Source organism: Maylandia zebra, linkage group LG7 (genome assembly GCF_041146795.1).
Source record: "Maylandia zebra isolate NMK-2024a linkage group LG7, Mzebra_GT3a, whole genome shotgun sequence".
NCBI classification, from domain to species: domain Eukaryota; kingdom Metazoa; phylum Chordata; class Actinopteri; order Cichliformes; family Cichlidae; genus Maylandia; species Maylandia zebra.
The window spans coordinates 52,232,588-52,244,721 of NC_135173.1; the positions used below are offsets into that span (position 1 = coordinate 52,232,588).

At 39.7% G+C, this 12,134-nt stretch overlaps 1 long non-coding RNA gene across 1 annotated transcript; it reads right to left on the reverse strand.

Annotated features, from left to right (window-relative positions):
* Positions 1-11,367: 11,367 nt before the first annotated feature.
* On the reverse strand, positions 11,368-11,896 carry LOC143419720 (uncharacterized). The gene is made up of 3 exons (XR_013099733.1): positions 11,744-11,896; positions 11,517-11,666; positions 11,368-11,435 (listed from the first exon to the last, which is right to left on the reverse strand). It is a non-coding gene; the product is annotated as an uncharacterized LOC143419720 (long non-coding RNA).
* Between the last annotated feature and the right edge of the window lie 238 nt (positions 11,897-12,134).

A 12,134-nucleotide genomic window follows, 5' to 3' on the forward strand; every position in this document is an offset into this window, starting at 1 on the left:
ACCACAGTATAGAGAATTTCTCTAGTAAATACTAGTTTATTGAAATAATTATTAGTGTCATAAATGTAGAACATCAGTTGGCTGCTGGGTTACACAGCCACTCGTCTCCACCTGGGGCTGCAGTCTCTGCTGCTGTGCACCCCCTGATGTCAAGCACTAATACCCATAATGGATATTTTAAAAGTGTAGGAGCAGGAAGGCTGACATGTCTCAGTGGTGTATTCTCATACAGAAAATGAATGACTGTATTTATGGATGTACAGATGAGGACATAATTATTAGTCCCCCTATATATATTTTTTAAGTACTGGGCCAGAGATTGTTCACAGAAAACAATAAAACTTGTCTGTTCACACGTCATCGTATCCTAACAACCTCACGGATCCCTGCACAGGTGTAACATCTGCAAAAGATGCAACATTACCATCTTTATTATCTCTATAAAGGTAAACGCCCAGTGATGCCCACTGAATGACACATTACAGTGTGTTAAATATGAAGCTACACACTCTAGTTGTCCTAGATCCTTAAGTGGCAATGCTTTTGCCACCTAAAATGAAATGTTTAACCTTGTTGTCACAACCTGCTGAAACATTCAAGGTGATGGTTTTATTGTCTGTTGACTGTTTGACGAATAAGCAAGTGGGAAGAGCTTACAATGGCCCTTAGACTGGCTGTCTTCCCTATTCTTATTTCTCACACTGTCCTTTAGTAGCACTCGCACTTCTGAAGTATCAGTGTCCCATATTTCAAATGTGTTGGCATATGTCTGAGAAATGGCTGCTGCTGTGCAGCATGTAACCCTCAAACTGTCGGTGCTTCAGGCCAGAAAATAAAGTCTTTGTCAATTCACTGAGCTGTCAGGCTCAGGGTAGCAGTGGTTCTGACACCAACGCTCCAGAATACCAGTTGTAAAACTTAAGGGCTCAGATGTCTGGCCTTTATGCTGCTTCTGCAAATGTACATTAATGTGGAAATGTACAACTTGATGTCTGTGAACTTCATAAACTAACACTTTACATACTTGTTGTTAGTAACTACAGAAAAATTGAAAACAAATTTAGGGGAAAAAAACTTTCTAGTCTAATTTCTTTGCATTATAATCCCTACTACTGCTGGTCACAGTTTGGAGTGCCTTTTAAGGAACAGGGTTAATCTGTATATGCATCTTAAGTAAAATGCATATAAACAGCACATTTATACCGACACACAGATGGTACTTTGAAATATACTCAAAGAAAGTCAAAAACGAACTTGTGCTATATTAATGCAATAATAAAATAATATTAGTAGAGAGACTAAAATAAAGTTTGTATTCCTAATTTTTTATTCTAATTGTAATCAGCTTGAATCACTGAAGTAGAACACAAGCAAAGAAAAGACGGGAAAACATTATCTCTCTTTTCTGTTGCCGACATTGTAGGGAGTGACTTTACCTCTAAACAGCAAGATGAGTGGGAACGAGGTTAAAGTGGGATTCAGCATTTGGGGGAACCCTGAAATCGGTTGTAGTGACTCAACACGGGGAAACAACTCACAATAATTGCTATTAAGAGCTCCAGAGAGACTTTGTTGATATAAAGGCTATGATCAGCTGATGTGTGCTATATTAATCTCTGCTACACTTCATGTAACCTAACTCCAACCATAAGAACCACAGCCACTGTGCACCATGCATTGCATTTCATACAAGCTTTAAATAACACAGTTAGTGTACCTTAGTTTGTTTTGCAGCATGTTTCACAATATAAAAAACATAATGTCACATGTACAGACCCAATCTCTGATTTAAAAACATGAACATCTAACCTTTACATTTCCAGTTTATCAAATCCTACTGAGCCGTTCTTATCTTTAAATCTAACCTCTCTTCTTCCTCTCCTGCCCTGTCTTTCTTATCTTTCTCCATCTCTGAGTGAAGTTAGCTCTCGTTCTGTTCTCTCCCTGTGAAATACAGCTGCTGGACCTTTAGCCAGTAACAAGGCCCCTGACTATGGCATGAGGTTTCATCTGTTTTTAAGCTACATGCCCTGGCGATTAATACACAAACAGGACTGCCTTTCATGTGTCTCTGTTTAGACTTAAATTGGTTTGATATTTGAAGGCTTGCACTGACCAGAAATAATAACCAAAACCAAAAGTAACAAGCCTGAAGATGTAAGGAGTAGGAAGTACAGGTATTTGTGTGAAAAAGTAGAAAATGTGGGGAGTAAAAGTAAAAAGTTCAGCAGCAAAGTGTTGTACTTCATTACTTCCCACCTCCACTGACACAATTATATTCCTTGAAAAATTATATTCTGACATTTTAAGAATTTTACTAGAATATCTGCAACCTTCCCACATTAAAAAACAAACAAACAAAAAAGAGTCACATGAGAGGGAGAGAGAGATAAAGGGAAATGAAGGCACCAAAGTACACACAAGGCTTGAGGTGAAAAAGGAAGGGGGTTGTTTTCTGTTGCTGAAGCAGCATTTTAGTTTGTACTCACACTAGGCCACCTGTACGGTACCCAAGAGTGACTGATTGAGTGCGAAGTCCAGTTTGTTTGACTGGTTGACATGATTGCTGCATGTCATGCCCAGGCACAGATCCCCAATGCTTCCTCGGTGACAGCAGCGTCTGAAATAAAAATCAATCAAATCCACCAATCAAATTTTGCTAATACGTGAGAGGACAGTGTGTCACTGCAAATGCATAAAATCTTGAAATGTGAGCTCTGCTGGAGTGCATTTCAAAAGCCCTGCTGTGCATGAAAGACAGAGATAGCGAGGGTGAGAGAGGAGTTAAGATGCTGAGACAAACTGTACTCTGGCCTGGACAGTCAAGGGCACTGTGAGCGCAGGCTAGATAGATGAGTAAATCATCATGAATAAGACTGATTCCAATGCACCACTGCTGGCAATCAGCTTTTTGGCGTATGCTGACTTCATCGCTTTCTCGAGCAACACACAATATAGAAAAATAGGAGACAATTAGGAAGGCAGAGGACGGATGAGAAAGCATGTCCTGCAGACAAGACGCTTTGTTTCATTGCAAAAGGAGCCTTTGTCACACCACAGCAGCAGAGGCCACGAGAGCAGGGTGGGTCACAGATTAAGTGAATCAAAGCACTCACAATATTAAGTCTAATATCTTGCAATACTACATTAACATCATCATCATCAGGTTTCTTATTTCTTCTCAGAATTTTCATTTGTGCTGCTGAAAATAAAAATGAGAGTGAGTTTGAACGAGAACTCAAACCGTACACTGATGAAGGTTCAGCTTTAAATACTAATATTTCCTGACTTCTTATATAAGCTCCTGACTCATACTGAAACACAACTTACAAAACATAAATGGATAAATTAGGACTTTTTTTTAAGCCTTTTTGCACATTTTATAAATCATCACAAAGACAACAGGTGACTGAATGAACATCACACTGGGAAAACTATGAATGCCTGATTTCCCAGGCCTGTGAAAAACCTCCGCAGGAACTTCACTGCAGGTAGTTAAATACTGTGCAAACAGCGATGGCACGACATTTAACCACGAATAATGAAAGCGTGTGAGAAACAGGAAAAACAAGGCAAACGAGGTGTGAATTGGACTCACTTTTTCGTGGAAGTCCACGCTTGTTTATTTCGTGGAGATAGTCCTTTAATCTAGTATGCCCTATTTGTTGCTGTCATCTCACAGCAGTGGCTTATTTCCTACACAAACACTGCAGCTAGCCAAAACGAGGAGGTCAGAAAAACAGCAGTAACAAGCTAACTCCATCGTGTTTTTCATTACTAAATGTGCTAACTACTTTTTTTCACGGATATGCAAATTTAACACTGTTTGCCTCTCAGTTTGTAATGAAAAAATGAGAAAAAGAAATTCTGCAAAACTTTGTAAAACTATCCAAATCAAAAATGTAAAAACAAAACAAAGACTTTTGTGTGACAAGGAAACCGATCGGGATGATGTAAAGTCACACAAAGTGACACAGCAATATATCTGATCTGAAACTGGTTCCACACCAGTGTCAACATTATGGACGGGCTCAGAGGTCCAGGTCCACCCAATAAAATCACCCTTCCCCCACAGCTGAATTCTGCTATTACACTTTGCTTAGGTTATAATAATGCATACCATTTGGTGATGTAAACTTAAACATCCGTATTACTGATGGTTCACTGTAGTTTGGTGCTTTTGCAGCAATCCTGTAGTGGTAACTAGCATGACTGAGGAGGACACTGTGCAGGTCAGACTTTGGGAAGTACCTCATGTCTCTTTGAAACTAAAAAGAGGACATTCATGAGCTAATACAGCTATTTTAAAGCATGACCCTACTTGAAAATTGCAAAACAAATGGAATAGAAATGTGCTGAGAATATTGCACGCTCGCAGTCTGTTGTAGCGTGTGGTGAGTTCATTGATCCAATTCTACACATGGAGAAAATGTCTCCACTGTTTGTCATCTGCATTGTCTCTGCAATGTAAGACAGAAGTTCTGCACTTGATAAAATGGTTCTAAGGAGAATGTTTGAAGCTCTACAGCGGGATTTCAACGTTTGCATGAAATGTTGAGCATGAATATTTTTGCATTTTTATCACTGATACATCTGGTATGCGTTTTGGCAATGATATGCCAAAATCACAGGTGCAGGGTGCCGCCATCTGCAGACTAGACACTTTTATTCATATGAGGGAACTTTAGCCATTAAGGGACACCAGGGACCTGACTGTCATTCCCCATCATCCACATTCAAGTTCCAGAGTCCATGTACTTTAATGTTTACAGCTAGACAGCGGCACAATTTTTTGTAATTATACCTTTGCAGATAGACGCAGAGCCTTTAAATCAGATGTACAAGATGTGACTGGTGACTTATCAAGAGTTTAGACAATAAGGGTCATAGATGGTAAGGCCTGTCTTTTTATTATACCATGACAAATTAAGCAGAAAGCGCTGTACAAGATACCAAAGGGAAAGTGTCGAACTGTTAACACAAGTGAATCAGCCCATTATTGGGCTTAAAAAGCCAAATAAACTTTAGACATGCTAGGTGTGGCCTAATCTACAATCTTTCACATCCTCAAAGCTAATTCACTGGCCAGCTCAGCAACATCAAAAGGTGGGGAAAACCACAGAAAACAGCTACAGTAGACGACTGCAAAATTGTTTCCTTGGTTAAGAAAAACAACATCACAACTCAAGGATACTGTTAAGTAGACAGATGTGCAATGCCAAAGTCCATAACCAAGAGATGTTTTAATTTCTATATTAAAGGTTTGCATCAAGGTGCACTCAACTGGTTACACTGAAGAAGAGGAAGGCGACATTTCTGAAAAAAAATGCAATATTAACTTGCACTAGAGTGATGGGAAGATAAAAGTATTGCAAAAGCATACCTCATCGTCTGTTAAACATGGTGGCATGTATCACCGCCATTTCGCTGGTGTCTACTGATGATGTCACAGCTAATAGAAGTATCAGAAGGAATTGTGAAGTGTACACATCTGTAGTCTCTGCTCAAATTCAGTCAAATGCTGCAAACCCGATCAGACAGTTCTTCGTCTTTGACTGCAAAAGATCTTCGTTCGAGTATTAAAAGTAACCCTTATATTTAAAAGGATGTCAGTTTGTCGCCTTACTTTTGAAACTTTGAAAATGTGTGAGCTGTGTATAAAAATGGCTGTAATTCCTAAACAGTTAATGAGATAATTTTGCGATACCATTTTCAATTAAAGCTGAAAGTCTGCGCTTCGATCACATCTTGACTGTCTTATTTAAAATCCTCTGTGATGGCTTACAGAGGCTTACAAAAATGTGCCAGAAAAAATGAACTGACTTCACTCTGTCACGAAACAAAAAAGACAAATTGAGATTTTATTGCAGAAAATAAGAAATATTCTGTGAAGAATAGAGATACATATTTAACGCTCTTATTTTAAAAATCTCACGCCTAAGGCTGGCAGTAAAGAATTGGATTTTCTATTTTTATCTCTCTCTGGTGTCCCGTGTTTGGGTCCTCTTCCGCTGAACCATCACACATCAAGGCAGTTAGGTTTACACATTTATTCAGTGCAAGCACCGAGAGGGAATTCACAAACCTGCTTCTCTGATTTCAGCCTGTCCAACTGAGCCGATTAAAAATGAGATCCGAGAGGACTGCGCCACTCAGCAATATGGAGGTCAAAACAAAGCACAGCAAGAACTATACTGTAAAAGAAACAGACACAAGAGAGACAACGTGGCAGCTAAATAAGCTTGGTACATGAGCAAAGTATTACCAGGATTTAAGAAAAGCATATCTGCAGAGTAAACATCATCGCTACCTGTCGTTTAGGTCACCTGAAGACTGAGAATTTTGCCTTAAATACAAAACAGCTCGGTCTCTTCTCAGTGAAACTGTCAGCATAAACTGGAGAAGGCATGCAAAAAGTCAGTAAAAGTGATGCTGTGAAAATATTTGACCAGGGTAACATATATGCTTCCACTGTTTTAATGCAGTATTTTTTTGTTTGCTTATTTCTTTATTTTTCTTTAACCTGTGGGTGTTAAATACTATATTAAATCTTGAGTGCACATTGCCCTCCTGTATCTCTTCAAGAAAAGACTCCTTTTTTCAATGTATTTGTTTTCTTTCCATTTTTAACAGTTTTTGAAAGGACGTCCCAAGTTGCCCTGCTTTTGTTGAACACTCTGTTAGGAAATATATTTCCATCCCTTTTGCGGTCTCTGCTCTTGCGTGCCTCTCTCAAACGCTCCTCTCACAGTCATCCCATTCTTGGAGCTTCTTCATGGATGGCAGAGCACTGTGTCAGCTACTGTCACACGTCTAAATGATCAAATGAAAGCTTCAGATGTGCATTTACTGTATACTGATGGGGAAAAAAGAAATACGTTTCTAAAATAAGAAAACAATAGTTGCAGGTTTTCAAAGTCCACACTGCTGTGCAGGAATAAACATGTGACTTGGATTTGAATTTGGCATTGGCGAAGCTGCTGTTATTTGACTTTACAGGAGACTTATATGTAAATTTCATGGTAATCCATCCCATACTTCTCAAGAGATTTCACTCTGAAGACACAAATCCTTCCAATAATATATGAGAGTTTTCAGTCCAAATCAAAGAGAGGAGGTGTGCTAATTGGGACCCATTATAATCCATAGAACAACCCCAAAAATGAGGAAACCAAGCAATCACAGTCATTTTCACTCTGCTAATGAGTTAACTTACAAGCCTTACTTTTATTTAGCCTTTCATCTGCATTTTTATTTTTGGCGTCTTAGAGCTCGCGTCACCACTGAACTCTCTAAATATCAAGACTGAAGAGGTTAGGAAAAGAAACGGAGGGACTTTAAAAATTCTGAGTAGTTCAACAACTTTTCAGTGTTGCTAAAGAGATGCAAAGCCTTGAGGAGATCTGCTATATACCTCTTTTAGATGTAAAGTCTAGCTTTAATGAGATCTGCCAAAAGCACTTTATCACAAGAAAGAGAGAGATGAAGTCAATAAGGTCAATTTAAAAAGAGCAAGAAAGGCAGCCTGTTCAGCGTCTCCCTGCAGACCTAGGAACCCGAACTCAGAACTAACACCAGGGAGTGCAATTATCTGTCGCGCGACCGGTTATCAACATCTTTGGATTTTACATAAAACTCTGCTTGTGTTTAAAATAGCTCTTCGGAAAAATCAACATAATTCAAAAATGTAAGATTTTCAATCTTGAGGATATGAGAAAATACTAATACACTCATCTGTGTGTCAAGCTTTTAAAATGTACTGCATACTGCTAGAATTTTGTTTTCTTTTTGCAGCATGCTGCAGCATATGTTTTGCAGATCTGATTTTAGCACGTTCAAAACAATTAGGGAAAGCAAGACTTCATTCACAACTGCTGTAAATCCACTGCATATCCACCGCTCTCAACACAAGAAAAAAAGAAAGAAAGAAAGACTGAGCTTTATGAAGAATCTGCCAGATACCCAAAGAGCATATCAGTGATATTTGTACAGGCGAGGACCTAACGAAGGTGTTTGGTCAGCGTGTCTGAAGCGGAAGCAGAACATAACAGTGTTTTCTTGTGTAATGTGTGTGTCCTGCCAGCAGGCAGCCTCTGGGGCGCCTAAGTGTACCATCTGTGACCAGGTCTGCCATGCCATCATATGCTGTACCACTGCCATTGACGATGGCGACGTACTGGAGCACATGACTTGTGCTTTCACAGCAGGAGAGCTGCAGATAAGAGCCAACAGGAAATAGCGTCATTTGTTTTTCTTTCTTTAAACACCCTGGTGGCCATGAGAAATGCTGTTTTCACACATATTGCTCTGCACACTTAAAATGTTTTTTGTTTTTGTTTTGTTTTTTTACCAAAATTCAGTGGCCCAAATTTAGTAAAGTGACATTTATTTTAGGAGCATTCTAGTTTTAGGCCAGTGCCTATTAAGTCATTTGTTTCCTTTTTCTTATTACCCAGCTCTGACAAAGGTAAGATAACAAATAAATAAATAAAGTCCCCTGTAAAACTGCAAGATATGCCGCAAAAACCCGATGTTGTACCTGCTGTTTAAAATGAACATTTACAACTGCTTGCACACCGTTATCAGATGGATTGAAGTGTTGCAAACTGGAAGCATTTCCTTAATGCATTTATAGAGCAGCAGTGCTCCATGCAGTTCTATACTGTTAAACCATTACTAATAGAAACTTTTTGACTTGTCAAAAAAGGAGTAACTAATCCTAGATAATGGCTCATTTAAAAATAATCATTATCATCACCATCCTCATTATTATCATATCTTTACTGTTGCTGCTTTGAATGTAAACACCTTAAAATGCTTAAAAATATGCCCATAAAAATATCAAAGTCTGTAAATATTACCATAAAAATTTCTAAAAAAAAATTATACATCATACTACACATACAAAAGTTCCTGCCAACACATGTAACAGTGTTATTGTTACGAGGTTAAATTTTGTAAACACAATAGCTTGAAAATGTTTTGATAAAACTTTGTAGGGGTGTAGAGTGTGCTCATGTTAACAGTCCGCAGCCAAGGTCAACGTAATCACTTATTGGTCAAAAATTGATAAAAAGCCTTACACCTTTGAAATTGTGGTGTAAGTACTGTATAAAGATTTAAAATATCATGTCATATTTGACATCAAGTTCAAGGTCAGGAGACTGAGATGTAGGTCAAAGCAGTAATAATAATATATAGATCTATATACACACACATTATATATATATATATTTACAAGAGTCAGACTGAAGCATAACAGAGCAACATTTATCTTACTAGCACTCTATTTCTGTTTTTTTAGGCTTTGCTGCGATTCTCCTTTAATCCCTCCTTCCAATAACTACCTTGTATTGAGCCTTGCGCTTGACCTCAAACTAGGGAATCGATAAATGTGTTGATTCAAATGACGATTTGATGTACAAAGGCAAATCCTCGAGGATAAACTGCTGCTCTGATTTTCACGGTGGAAAATTATTAATTGCTGGCCTGCTGCTGTTAAAAATAAATAAACAAATAACTAGAGCTTGCCTAAAAGCTGCACACCCTGTGGTGTTTGAAAATTTAACGAGATTCAGGAAACATTCAGAAACGTTGCAGTGGTGAAGGGTGTCGATACGGGCAAATATTCATGATGCTGTCAGAAAGCTCAAGAAATCAGAAAAGCATGTGAACTAAGCTCCCCGCAGCTCTCAGATGGATCTCTGCTGTCCATCACTGCACACTTTGTGACACGTACCATCAGTTAAACACAAAGCATGACAAGGAGCTTCTCAGGAATAACTTACTGTTTAACTCAGTGCAGTATTCAGAAGTACTGCAGTGAAAAACAACAAAACCGAGCCACCAAATCACACGCGCAGAAAATTCATGTCACTGTTTTGGTAAATTCATACGCCAATGCATGAAAAATACTATGGATGATGAGAACGTAAGAAATATGGACGTCAATAGAGTTCAGCTTCTTTTCCACAACTGGATATCCGGACATGCAACGGCCAGCCCCAGTCGTGCAGGTGACAGGGATCCCAGGACCTGCCCAACCGGGCTACAGCACTGCTTGGCTGCAACGAGACATTTTTCTGGAGAGGCAACAGTCAGTGCTGCACTTCACAAATCTGGACTGTGTGGGAGAGTGGCCAGATGGCAGAAGACAGGAGTTTACAAAAAGGCACTGAAAGATTCTAAGTGCATGATGCAAAAGACTGTGGTCTGATAAAATGAGTGCCGGAGACTTGTAAACTGAGATTTTGGGGTATTTTTAGGGTATTGGCGGCATTGCCCTTAAAGTTGAGTAATCACACAGGCAGCATTCTGTTCAGGTTAACCTGCAAAGATCATGGCAAAAACCAAAAATGAGAACATTAGATTGCACAAAACTTTAACTTGAACCAAAGATTTGTCATATTTTAGATGTGAGACTGAAATCATCATAATAATTTTACATCTAGTAAAGTCCAGTGCTCACTATCTTGAAGCCTTCATCAGTTTGATTGGGCTGTTGAGTCGTTTAACATTACAAAGCCTATCTGAGTGATTCCTGTAAACAGTGGAAAACATAGGAGATGGATATAGGCAAAAAGTCTTGTCATATTTGAGTTATAAAGGACAAATCTGCCATGAGAGAGAAGAGAAAAACAAATCTGATGCATTCATTTATGGTTATTATATTACAATTTCCATTAATTTTTCTTTCTTGTGTATTACTGGATAGTGATTCACCTGCTGCTCCACATACAAATTACACAAATATAGCAGTTCAAATTTTTCCTGAATTGGATTACGCCAATTCTTGTCTTTGATTGGTTTTCACTCAAACTCCCTCGAAGACAACTTTTGTATCAGAGTGCTGTAGCAGCCCATCTACGGTACAGGATGATAATAAGAAGCTATAATGGGAAGCGTCAACATCCCTGTTAAGACACAACAGAAGTATGAACAGGTGACAACACACATAACCACAAGAAGGCTCACAAGCTATTCTTTCAGACTGTGAGGATTATGAAGATGCGGGAGGAATGCAGACAGATCCTGGCTGTAATCCTGAGCCTGATGTCTGCCTGATAACCTAATAGGAAAGGTGCTTAGAGTTTAAGAATTCACAAGGAGTACACACATCCAATGAGCACAAAAAAAGCTTAGTTTTACTTTAAATATAAATGTATATATTTCAAAAGTCAACATAGGATTAGCGACATGTAAAGAAGAAGGAAAGGTGTTTGGTCCATATGCCATATTTGTCAAGAACCGAAGTTCAACACACAAGCTGGACCCAGGAGCAGAACACACACACAGCGGTACGAGAGAAAAAATAAACTTTATTATAACTGAGAGTGTCCCGGGAGAGTAGAAGGGAGAAAACGCATGGAACCAGAGAAACCGAGGGACCGGGAGAAGAATCGCGCAGGAAACGCCGAGAGCGGGACCGTGGGAGGCTGAAACAGAAAAAGAAAAAAGGGTTATTGGGGTGCGGGTAAACCGGCAGCATACGAGGGGAGGTAGTGTACGCGTCTTACGATGATAGCGGGGCCAAGGGAACCGGAGGGAGGGGTGAGGGTCCGTGGGGAGAAGCTCCAGAAAGGGCGAGGCGGCTGGGGTTGATCGTGATCCAAATTCTGGACAGGCAGGTGGACAGGCTGGTGACTCAAAACACGCCGAGCAGTGATCTGGGTATACAAGGCAGAGTTAGTACTAGTTCACACGGATAGGATTGCCTAAGGACTTTCCCGTAGGTGTGCGTTACCGCTGAAGGACGATTACGGACTGGCGTGGAGCAGCAGGCTGGGCAGGATTAAATGGTCCACCTGGTGATCGCCTGGGATGGGATGCAGGTGTGGAGTCAGCGGCCACGCCCACGGGAGTGGGCATCCCATCAGCACCTCAGACGCCGGGCCGCGGACCATGACAATATTTGTGGAGGTATGGAGATGTCTGGGCGAGAGGGCACTGGACTTTTTATCCAGATTGTTTACCACAATTTTGGAGACTGAAAGGATGTCTGACAAAGAGAGAAGAAGTGTACTGGTACTGATTCTAAAGATCAAGGATAGCTTGATCTAGCTGTAGTAACTACAGATGCGATGTTTGCTATGAGAGTGTTGATGGAGAAGTACAGAAAGTCAGAAGGAGCTTCA